At 32.7% G+C, this 13231-nt stretch overlaps 1 protein-coding gene across 1 annotated transcript in view; it reads left to right on the forward strand.

Moving 5' to 3' along the window:
- LIN28B (lin-28 homolog B) overlaps positions 1 to 13231 on the forward strand; it is a 115252-nt gene that overhangs the window by 63252 nt on the left and 38769 nt on the right. The gene's annotated exons all lie outside the window — the stretch shown is intronic.

The raw sequence follows: 13231 nt of genomic DNA on the forward strand, positions 1-13231 counted from the left end.
TTTAGGAACTATGAGAACATGACAGGAGCTGAAGTCAGACACTTAACCGAAAGGGCCACACAGGTGCCCCCAGTTAATTTCTATTTTAAAAACTAAGCATTGGGCACCTGGGTGGCTCAATCAGTTAAGCGTACGACTTCGGCTCAGATCATGATCTCACAGTTAGTGGGTTCAAGCCCCGCGTAGGGCTCTGTGCTGACACGTAGCTCAGAGCCTGGAGCCTGCTTCAGATTCTATGTGTGCCTCTCCCCGGCTCATACACTGTCTCTCTCTGTCTCACTCTCAAAAAAAAAAAAAAAAAAGAAGTAAGCATTGGTATTTTTCTGGGTATTTGGTTTGAGAGTTGTTTATTTTATTTTTAAGATTGTGATGTAGTAAAACTGACTTTTTTCTTTTGATGTATAGTTCTGTGAATTTTCACACATCTATTCATGTAGTTACCATCATAATCCAAATTCAGAACCTTTCCTCACCCCTAGAATTTCCCTCTGTCTTTACGTAACTCTGTCGTCACGCCTCCTGCACCTAAAACTCTTGGCAACCACTGATCTATTCTCTGTACTATAATTTTGTCTTTTCATGAATAGAAGTTGGAATCTTACCCCCCCCCAGTTTTATTGTGATATAATTGACATATAACATTGTATTTGCTTAAGGTGTTCAGTATAATGATTTCATATATGTAAAAATTGGGAAGTTTAAATTAATACCTATCACTTCACATAGTTAGCATTTTTTTCTTGTGGTAAGATTTTCATGAACCTTAGGGGACATGAAACCCTAGAACTTATTTGTCTTACAACTGGAAGTTTGTACCTTTTGATCACCTTAACTTACTTCCCCCAGCTCCCAACCCTCACCTCTGGCAACCACCAATCTCTGTTTCTGTATGGTGTCTTAGTATTTATCTTTTATCTGAGTTATTTCACCTAGCCTATGCTTTCAAGACCATCCAAGTTGTCCTAAATGACTGTATTTCCTTCTTTTTATGATTGATTAATATTTGTGTATGTGTATCTCACAGTTTCATTATCTATTCATCAGTAGACTTTTAGCTTGTTTCTGTGCCTCAGCTATTTATTGTAAATAATGCCACAGAGTACATGATGGGGGACAGGTATCTCTTCGAGATAATGATTTTGTTTCCTTTGGATATATACCCTGAAGTGGAATTACTGGATCATATGGTAGTTCTAGTTTTAATTTTTTGAGAAACCTTCATATTGTTTTCCATTTTGGCTGAAATGATTTACATTCCCACGAACAGTGAGTGGGACAGTTGGGTACAGAGAACCAGGAGGGAGGAGATAGCAATATAAACTTCCCAAATACTTAAAAAGCTGTTCAAAAGGAACTGTGATAAATACAGAACAACGCAATGCGAGTGAAAATAAGGAGCAGCAGTGAGAAGAGTCGGCTATAGATGTGGTCTCCCTTCCCTTCTTTCAGCAGTACACAAGGGTCGCCTTTTCTCTAGATCCTCACCAACACATGTTATTTCTTGTCTTTTTATAATAGCTATTCTAACAGATGTGAGGTGATATCTTACTGTGCTTTTGATTTGAATTTGATGTTTAGTGATATTGAGTACCTTTTCATGTACATGTTGGCCATCTGTATGTTTTCTTTGGAAAAATAACTATTCAGTTCCTCTGCCCATTTTTAGTCAGGTTATTTGTTTACTAATGAGTTGTAAGAGTTCTTTATATATTTTGAATATTAACCTTTCATCAGATATATGATTTGCAAACATTTTCTCCCATTCTATAGGTTGTGTTTTCATTTTGTTAATGGTTTCTTTCGCTGTCTAGAAGTGTTTTAGTTTGATTTAGTTTCATTTGTTTATTTTGCTTTTTTGGTCAAATTCAAAAAATCATTGCCAAGACTGATGTCAGGAAGCTTACACCATAGGTTTTCTTTGAGGAGTTTTGTGCTTTCACATTTTCCATTCAAGTATTGAATCCGTTTTGAGTTGGTTTTTACGTATGGTGTGAGATAGTCATCCAGTTTCATTTTTTTTGCATGTCACTGCCCAGTTTTCCCAACGCCATTTACTGAAGAGACTGTCCTTTCCCATTGTATATTCTTAGCTCTTTTGTCATAATTGGCTGTGTATGTGTGGGTTGATTTCTGATCTCTCTGTTCTTCTTCATTGATCTATGTGTCCGTTTTTATGCCAGTACCTATTGTTTGATTACTATTCTTTGTTAACACAGTTTGAAATCAGAGAGTGTGATGCCACCAGCGTTGTTATTCCTTCAAGTTGCTTTGGCTACTCAGTGGCTTTTGTGGTTTCATTCAAATTTAGGATAGTATATACTATTCCAGTGAAAAATGCTATTGGAATTTGATAGGGATTCGATTGAATCTGTAGATCACTTTGAGTGGTATGAATATTTTAACAATATTAATTCTTCCAGTCCATGAGCACAGAATATCTTTTTATTTATTTGTGTTTTCCTCAAATTTTCCTTTAATGTCTTGTAGTTTCAGTGTATAGATCTTTCACCTTCCTAGTTAAGGTAATTCATTATTACTTCCTAAATATTTTATTCTTTTTGATGCAATGTAAGTGAGACTGTTTCCTTAATTTCTCTTTCTGATAGTTCTCTGTTAGTGTATAGGAACCCAACTGATTTTTGTATATTGATTTTGTATTTGCAGTTTTACTGAATTATTAATGCTAACTATGTTTTGGTAGGGTCTTTTTAGGCTGATATGTATATATACATATAAATATATGTATCATGTCATCTGCAAATGGAGACACTTGTTCCTTTCCAATTTGAAAATCTTTTAATTATTTTTTTCTTGAATAGCTGCTTTGGCTAGGGCTTCTGGTACTATGTTACATAAAAGTGGCAAGAATGGGCATCCTTGTCTTATTTCTGATCTCAAAGGAAAAGCGTTCAGCTTTTCACCATTCTGTAATTAATGCTAAGCTGTGGGCTTGTCACTTATGGCCCTTATTATGTTGATGTGTGTTTCCTCTATACCCACTTTACTGAAAGTTCACATTATGAAAGAATGCTGAATTATGTCAAATGTTTTTTCTGCATTTATTTAGATGGTCATATGATGTCCTCCATTTTGTTAATGTTATATATTTATTGATTTGTGGATTTTAGACTATCCTTGTAATTCTGGAATAAAACCCACTTGACAGTGAATATGATCCTTTTAATGTATTGTTGAATTTAGTTTTTTAATATTTTGTTGAGGACTTTGCATTTATGTTCATCAAGGATATTGACCTATAAATTCCTTACAGTATTCTTTTCTGTTTTCTATATCAGAGTAATGCTGGCCTGATAAAATGAGTTTGGAAGTATTTCCTTCTCGTCTATATTTTTGAAGTGTTTGAGATGGATTGGTATTGAGTCCCAATTTAATTGTTTGGTACAGTTACCAGTGAAGCTATGTAATCTTGGACTTAATTTTGTTAGGAGATTTTTGATTACTCTTTAGTAGTGATTCGTGTGCTCAGATTTTATATTTCTTCATAATTCAGTCTTGGAAGCTTATGTGTTTCTAGGAATTTATCCATTTCTTCTAGGTTGTCCAATTTGTTGGTGTATAGTTGTTCATAGTAGTCTATTTTGAGCCTTTATATTTCTGTGGTATCAGTTATAATGTCTCCTCTTTAATTTCTAATTTCATTTATTTGAGCCCTCTCTCTTTTTTTTGTGTTAAGTCTAGCTAAAGGTTTTTCTATTTTATCTTTCCAAAGAACTGGTTCTTAGTGTCACCGATCTTTCTATTGTCTTTTTGGTTTCTATTTTGTTGCTTTACACTCTGATCTAAGAAACTGCCCCAATTTTTTTTCAGACTGATTGTACTCTTTTGAACTCCCACCAATAATAATATGAATAATATGAGTTCCAACTACTGTACATCTTTGTCAGCATTTAATATTATCATAATTTAAAAATTTTTTAACCATTCTAAAATATGTGTAGAGATATCTTATCATGGTTTTAACTTTCATTTCCCTAATGACTACTGATACTGACATTTTAAAATGTTTTTGTGTCATATGAAGTGACTGTTCATTCTTTTTGCCCATTTTTACTGGATTGTTTGGTTTTGTTGTTGCATTTTGAGAGCCTTTTGTAAATTGTGGATACTAGTCCTTTGTCAGATATAGAACTCACAAATTTTTTTTCCTGATTTTGTGGCTTATTTTTCCAATGTCTCAAATATCTGTTACAGAGCTAAAGTTTTACATTTTGATAAAGTCAGTTACAATCTTTAATATTACCTCATTTATTTGATATTATGTTTAAGAAATTATTGCATAATGATAGGTCACAAAGATTTTTTTCCCATGTTTTCTTCTTATAGTTTTATAGTTTAATGTTTTATATTTACATATCAATCTATTTAGAATTAATTTTTGCATGGAGTTGAGGTGTAGATCCAGGATCATTTTTTGTGTATGAATAATATGAATTGTTCAAACACTGTCTTTTCAAAACATAGCTTTTTTGTCTTGGAATGTTTTTAAATTACAAAGTTTAATCTAATTCCTGTCCTTCCAGGTTGAAAAAGTACAACTCTATAAAGTTTTTATTGCATGGAATTAATATATTTAACAAATTAAAAATTTGGTTCCATCACTCAAAAGAAAGTATTTGTTCAATTTTAATATTTATATATATGGTAGAACCATATTTGTGAAGATTTATGTCTTTGTGACAAGAAATATAAAATAATTTTTAGGATTCTATCTTAATTTTACATAAACTATTTATGAAAGAAAGTGGGATTTTTTTTTATTCTGTCTTAAAATTCTACTAAATTTAGCAGTTACCAGTGCCCACTCAGTAGCAGTGTTATTTTGTCTTATTTCAAGTCCTCCGCATTTGAATAATGTTTTCTGACGTTTCAAATGAAATAATTTCGGATTTATTTTTGCTGTTTATTTTTTAGTGTACATTATCAAAAGAGTAGAGATTTAATGACCCCTAAAAAAGATCTCTTTATAATAAAATTGAGGTTGTTAATATAAAACTTAAAAATTCCATTTTTCTTCTCAAAATCTGGCCTATACTTTATTTTTTATTAAACTACAATTTACTTTGAAGTAAAAGAAGTAACTTCTAACGGAATGAAGTTTTGGGGGAAGGTACTAGAATGATTATTTTATTTATCACTGTTTGTGTTTAGTATTTATATGGAATAATCATGTCAAACTATAATATAGAATCAAATATTTCATGCAATAAAATATTAGTTTATATTAACAAATGATTAGTATATTAGTAAATTACATATATTAGTAAAAATGATGTATACTGAAACAGATGGTCTAGAAATCTTTTTATAAAGGTTAAATGATTTTAACCATTAATAATTAAGGAATAAAAATACATTTACATTTTAAAAGCATTTGAACTACATACATACATGGTAGATATATATATTGGATGTACACATAGAGCTTCATTTTTTATTCTTTATGGGTTTTTTTTAACCTTCTTTTTCATTCTAAGTTTTTTCTAGGGTAATGACTATTTTCTTTGTTCTCCTTAACCTTCCACATCTTTGACCCAGGCACACAGTCCAAGAAGTGTTGTTCATAATAATGCAGTTCTTTTCAACAATGTTGACCTGAGATTTTTAAAATAGCAGAAAAGAGTACCAATATGCTATTGCTTTCATTCCATTTCAAGCAGTATTTCATTTGCATCACTGCATTGACATTGATTAAGCTTTTTTATTTTCTGCATGAGTTGAAGTTTTAATATATTTTATTTAGAAATAAGCTTAATTGTTATCATGTTCAGTATTACTGCTTTTGTCACGGAAGTGTGGGAAATTCCTTTCATTTGATCATATTAAAAAGACTTGTTAATTTATCATTTTTAAGATGTTCTTCATGTAGAGTTAAAACTGATTATGAAATTTGACATTCCTTATAGTCCACTATTAGAATGGCACATTATGTTGCATTTACCATTTTGGTCAGAAAGACCAAGTGAATATAAACAGAACAAACTCATTATATATGTCTAATTTATTCTCAGCTTGGAAGAGCTAACTTCCTTTAAAAAAATAATAAAAGTGAAAATGTAGGATAGTCAAGTTATTTTTACAGGGCCAGGATATTTTGGTTTTAAATTCATTTAATTTGCAAAAAGGCTTTGAAAGCCATAAGATTTTTTTTTTTTTTTGGTCTACTTAGGCTTTTCTCATTGAAGGACTGTATATTTTCATTTGTTTATTAAAAAGAAAAAATAGTTACTACCCTCATTTACCTTCAGAGCAAGTGAGCTCAAAACTAACCCTTTTCTACCTTCCTCCAACCACATCAGCAGTATAGTGTTTTCCTCTCGTTATCTTTTTGGTATAACTTACAGTTTTCCAGGTACTTTATAGGTAGGAATTATATAGTACTATGTTTTTATTCATTTTGAAATCAACATACCTAGCATCCCTGAAAATAATAAATCTGCTTAAGTTTATGATGCCATTTTATTAAGGATATCTGTTTTGCATTATAAGTTCTTCAGTGATTTTTTTTTTCATATTTATTATATCCCAGAACCTGCTCACAAAAGAAAAAGGAAAATGCTCTTTACATGCTGGAGATGTTTGAAAACTATAAATCAACAAATTCCAATAAATAACTGTTTCACCCTGATACTTGTGTGATTAGATTTAGGAATTTGCTGTTTAGTAGGTTCCTATTGTGGAAGAGAAATCTCTCAGGCATGAATTGATAGTCCAGATCCTTTGAGGTCTGTCTGTTCTGACCTATGACCCCTATTCTTACAAGGTCAACATCTGAGGGCAGGAGATTAAGGCAGTTTAAAGACTGGAATGGTAAATGGAATGGAAAAATTAGCCAGCACATTTTGGGTGCAAAACATCAAAGTCATCAAATAGTTTGCTTATTTTAAACCTGGCTTATGGGCGTAACAAGCTAATTTTACTGATTTTTGTTGGAATCAGAAAAATTTAATACCCATAATTGGAGATTCTATGTATATAACAAATTTTAACTGTATAGTACAAATTAAGTTCACCATGCTTAACCTCAAAGTATCAGAAAATGCACAAAATGTCAGTTTCAGTACATTTTAGTCCTATGTCTGCCAGTTTGGATACTTAATTGAATTTAAATCGGAATTATGTTTACTTTAGTTTTTACCATGAAGTAATTTTAGTTTATCAACAATGATGAATAAAATGTATGTGCACCTATATTGGCTGATAATTTGAAAGTGACCGAGGATGTAGTTGTGATTTATACTATCAACTTTTAAGAAAAATCTATTTTTAAAAGGTAAAGGTAAAAAATAGAAGAAAGTAAATTGATTATGCAGAGACAATTTCTCCTTTGTCTTTCTTAGATTTTGCTCTTTTTTATTTTACTTTTACCTCTTAGAAGGTTCCTTTAATTGTATGTGTTTCATTGTAATCTCAAAATATAGACTTTAAATTTTAGTTCCTATGTTTTGGTCTCTTGTAAGCAATTTTCCACCACCCTTTATTTCACATTTTTTTGTATCCTAGACAGCTGTGGATTTGTATCTTCTGCTTCCTACTAATGACTGGCAAGGGTTGGAGCTGAATAACTGAACTGTTGCATCGAAGTTGCCATCAGTAAAACCAATGGAATACCCGAGTTTCCTTAATTCTTAAGCATTTTTTATTCTACCCCAAATTTTCCTTATTATAGACTTAATTTTAGGTTGGTTTCCCAAGTCCTTTCTTCTTGTAATCATTTTGCCAGAGATCTCTTAATGAGGCAATTATAGTTGTTTCCTTCATTCACATTATCTTAGCAGATGCTCTCCCTGCTGTGACCTCTGTTCGGACTGGGCAGACAATGTGCCATTCTCATCACCCTGCGCAAGACATTGTGTGAGGCTGAGCTTCATTTGGCGCTGCATAGGTCTCCCAAGATGTCTGATGAGACTGGTCAGAATCCAAGTGGCAAATAATCACAATTTTAGGTTGATTTTTTGGATTGCTGTTTTATTTTAAGCAAATGAATAGTAAAATGGTATAGGAAAAGGTATTCCAGAAGCAACTTTAATAATGTTTCAAGTAGGAATTGTGGGTTTAACAAGTAACATTATACAGCTTTCTTCCTTTAGACTATGGTCTTGGTGAAGTGACATAAAATATTCATAGGATGGTCTCAATACAAAGAATTATAAGAATTGCCTAATAAATCAAAATTTGGAGATCTTTTCAAAAATGGAAACTAATTTAGCCTTTAATACTACGTATATTTTTAATTAACATATGACGTTGTTCAGAGTATCACTTTTAAACTTATAAAACATAACTCTTCATGTTAAATCAGCTCTGGCGTCCACCCTGTTTCTATGTGAACCCAATAAGGACTAATTAAGATGAAGACCAATCAACAAAAAAAATCTCTGTCCTTTACACTGATAAATAAATCCCTCCACTGAAGTACTAGTGCTAAGCCTCAAGCCTAAGTAACAATCCAGAGAAGTACAAAATTGTAGCAACCTTGAGATAGCTTTTCTTTATTCTCCATTAATAAGGAAGTATAAGTCAAATTTTGTTCTGATAAGTTTGAAGAGCCTATGTGTAAGTTTGAATAAATTTTCAAATTTATACCGGAATTTTAATTTTTTGAAATTCGGTTGAAATAAATATCAAGAGTTATGACTTGAATTGTATTCATATTCTAATGAGATTTTCTTTTGTTGGTGTAAATAGGATTACCTTATTTATATAATAATTTATAATACATACATTTTAATTTGCTAGCACTTATCAGCAAAAAGTAGTAATTTAGTAAATCAGTTTCTAATTTAGAAAAATCAGTTTCATAATAAGTTTTTATATAAAGTAATACTTTTAATACATACATTTTCACATGATGAAGGACTGTTTTTAAAGTGTAAATGCCTTTGGATATAAACAGAATATATATTAAATTTAGAAAATTTTTTGTAAAGGGAAAATACTCTCGTGACCATCTCTTAAAAGAAAATCTTGATTCAAATAAGAGCCCAGAATTTTGGCCTCTAAAATTTTTCGTTAAATTTAGTCTTGTCTGTTGTATGATTATTTTAAATATGAGTTAATAAGGAACAAAATTAACTGTTTTCCTTCCTTTTGGGAAAGAGTTATTTGTTGACTCTTAGTGGCTATAGAAAATGTTCAGAATCCCTAGAAATGTGAAAAAATTTACTTAGACCCCTTCTATGAAGGTTAAAAATATTATCTATAATTTTTATAATTATTTCTAAAACTCTCAGTTTTGCAAAAATCACATACTAAGGACAACTGAATTTCATAGCTCTATTCATTGATTGGGAAAGCAGGATATGGTCATAGTTAGAGGAGTTCTATTGCCAAATGCCAAATTTGAACCTGGGCTCTTTAAATTTGAACGTGGCCCTGCCTCCTCATTAGCCATTCTGCATGGTCACAAATAAAAGCTTATATGGATAGCAGTTCTTTAACAGGACCATTGTACAAAACTGCTATTAAGTCACTTCCTGCTTCTTCCTACTTGGCTGACTCAAGACTATGTTTTGAGTCATTTGCTTTTAGTTCCCTCAGTTTGAGTAGCCCTTTTAGAGTCTCTTGGGTTTATTATTGAAAGTACTGGAGGTACTACCAACACAATAAGAAAAGAAAACAAAACTGAAAATCTAAGGATTGAAAAAGAAGAAGTGAAATGGTTTGTTATATACAGCAGTAGGATTTTATATCCATAGTTATCTACTGATAAATTAGTGGAATAGTTGGGATAAATGAATAGTTGGAATAAACAAATTTGACAATATTGCTAGTTATAAGTTCAGCACAAGAAAATTGAACGAAGAAAAACTGTCAAGAATGCAAAAGCAATTCCATACCCCAGGAACTCACTATAATTTCAGAAAAAGGTTTACTTTTCAATGGAACATTAACCGTAATATACCGTACATAGGAATAAATCTAACAAAACTGTGGAAGACTTCTATGAAGAAAATGATAAATGTAATCTGAGAGATATAAAAGGAGACCCATATAAATGGAGAAAGGTATTTTATTAATAAATGGCAAGGCTTGGGGCGCCTGGGTAGCTCAGTTGGTTAAGCGTCCGACTTCAGCTCAAGTCATGATCTCACGGTTCATGGGTTCGAGCCCTGCGTTGGGCTCTGTGCTGACAGCTAGCTCAGAGCTTGGAGCCTGTTTCAGATTCTGTATCTCTCTCTCTCTCTCCTGCTCATGCTGTCTCTCTCTCAGAAATAAAACATTAAAAAAATAAAGTAAATGGCAAGTCTTAATATTTTAGAGAAGGTAATTCACCATAAATTAATCTACAAATTCAATGTAATTCCATTCAGAATTCCAGTAAACTTGATTCTAAAACTTATTTGGAAGTTTATAGGGCCAATATAATCACACAGTTTTGTATATGAGAACTAAAGTGTGAGGGCTCTTTCTACCAGATATCAGTATTTGTTACATAACTAGGTAACTGTATCTAATTAAGTAAAGGAATAGCCCAGTGAAAGACAAAGAGACTTTTGATAATATGGCAGAGATAGCATTTCAGATCTTGGAAAATAATAAAGGTATTATAAATGGTCCTAGGACTGTATAAGTCCATAGATAAAAAGTAAAAGTGGACCCCTCATACCATGTTTAAAGACCTCAAAGTATAAAGCAAAACTTTACAACTTTATTAGAAGTAAATATAGGAAAATATAATTATGACCTTGGATTTGGGCAAAAAAAATTATACAGAAAGTACAGACCATCACAGAGAAGATTAAGTTAACTGCTTCCAAATTTAAAACTTGTACCTGGCAAAGGTTTCATTCAGGAAGATAGAACTCATCAGGAAAAGAAGCTGAGCATAGAACACCAGAGAGAAGCTGGACCCACTGGGCAGATCTATGTCTATTAACTGTGTCCAACCCAGTGACTCTCTAAGAATAGTGGCTTCTGCTTCATTTCAGCCTTCCACATCTTGTACAAGTTTCTCTTTTTGGCTAACTCTAACCCAGAACCATCTAGAGAAAGAGATTTTGGGAAACACTGTTACCAGCCATGACCAAACTGACATACAACAGTCCAGCATCAACAATATAAACAAAGTTAGAAAATAGATATAGAGCGGGGAAAGATAGTTGCAATGGATGTAGTTGATAAGGAATTAATATCCAAAATATATAAAAGACTACAAATAAAAAAGAAGTAAAAACCTCAATAGGAAATGAGCAAATAAACAATAACTTATGAAAGAGTAAAATATTCAGTAGGCCGATTAAAAAATATGCTTAGCATTACTAATTTAAATGGGATACCTCTTTACTTCCGCTCAATTAGCAGAAATTTCAAAGTCTGATAGTATTATGAAGAATGTTATATAGTACTGGTCAGGACTCTTATTTGATACGCCACTTTAATTTTTTTAAATTTTTCTTTATTTTGGAGAGAAAGAGCACAAGCAGGGAAACAGCAGAGAGAGGGAGACACAGAATCCAAAGGAGGCTCCAGGCTCTGAGCTGTTAGCACAGAGCCCGACATGGGGCTTGAACCCACAGTTCATGACCTGAGTCAAAGTTAGACACTTAATTGACCTAACCACACGAGTTCCCCAGCTAATAACAACACTTTAGAGAGCAAACTGGCAATACCTGGTGGAATTGAAATTGTTTATATCCTTTGATTCCACTTCAAGGTGGATTTCCAGAACAATATTTTTCAGATTGTGATTTGGGGCCTGCTAGTAGTTTTGGTATTAATTTGGTGGGTTATACCAGCATTATTATTTTTTAATGAAATATTATAGATTAAAAATTATCAGAGTGCAATGCATGTAGTAAAGGTAATTGTTTCATAAACTTTTGGGTCACACTGTGCACGTTTCTGTGTGAGTATTGAATCATAATGCAGAATGTTTTCTCGCTGTGGGTCATGGTCACATGCACACAAAGAGAATTTAACAAAAATGCTTATTGCGGCATCATTTGTAATAGCCAAAAAAAATTGAAAACAATCTAAATGTTAACAAGAGAATGGTTAAATTCTAGAATATTAGGTGGTACTGAGTTAAAATGAACAAATTTGAATTACCTTTATCAATCTGGATAACTTTCTTTTTATAAAGCCTATACTGTTGAATAATAAAGCAAGTTGCAGGGCGCCTGGGTGGCTTAGTCGGTTAAGCGTCCGACTTTCGCTTAAGTCATGATCTCGCGGTTCGTGGGTTCGAGCCCCGCGTCGGGCTCTGTGCTGACTGCCAGCCATCTCGGAGCCTGGAGCCTGTTTCAGAGTCTGTGTCTCCCTATCTCTCTGACCCTCCCCTGCTCGCTCTGTCTCTCTCTCTCTGTCTCTCTCTGTCTCTCTCTCTTTCTCTCCTAGAATAAATAAAAATATTAAAAAAAAAAAAGCAAGTTGCAGAGTGATTTATGCAATATTTCATCTTTACTGATTTTTTAAAACTATCAGGTGAGGGGCACCTGGGTGGCTCAGTCAATTGAGCATCTGACTTCGGGATCAGGTCAATGTCTCACGGCTTGTCAGTTAGTCCCGCATCAGGCTCTTTGCTGACAGCTCAGAGGCTGGAGCCTGCTTTGGATTCTGTGTCTCCCTCTCTCTCTGACCCTCCCCTGCTTGCTCTCTCTCTCTTTCTCTCTCTGTCTCTCAAAAATGAATTTTAAAGAAAAATTTAAAAACTATCAAGTGATATTATGTATTACCTAGGGATCTTATACGTATGGTAAAAACAAAAACATGATAAACCCTTGTTCATAATAGTGCTTACTTTGGGGAGGCAGAGAAGAGAATAGGATTGGAGGAATATATAAGCTATGTTGAACCATTTTTTCCAAGTTATTTTTGTGTCCTTCAGTAAAATTCCATACCTTCCTTTTGATGTTTATTCTTCAGCATTATAATTTTTGGTGCTAATGAATTTTTTTCCTTTAGTTTTAATTAGCTCTTGCTGGTGTAGAGAAAAGTTATAGGAATGGGGGATAGACTGCTTTAACTCTACTAAAATACTTATACTTATTATTTCATTTTCTTCTCTTAGAGAATGGACTACAATTTCCTAGACAGTGTTGAATAGTGCTGATGTCAGAAAGCATCCTGTCTTCTAATTTAATGAAAATGGCTTTAACATTTCAAATTTAATCTGTTTGTTGTTGCTTTTAGTAAATAATCGTTAGTAATTGCTTCCGTTTTCTTCTCTTTTGCTCAGAGTTATTGCAGGTGACTGCTGGACTGTATCAAA

Source organism: Hyaena hyaena, unplaced genomic scaffold (assembly GCF_003009895.1).
Source record: "Hyaena hyaena isolate Hyena2069 unplaced genomic scaffold, ASM300989v1 scaffold_538, whole genome shotgun sequence".
NCBI classification, from domain to species: Eukaryota; Metazoa; Chordata; class Mammalia; order Carnivora; family Hyaenidae; genus Hyaena; species Hyaena hyaena.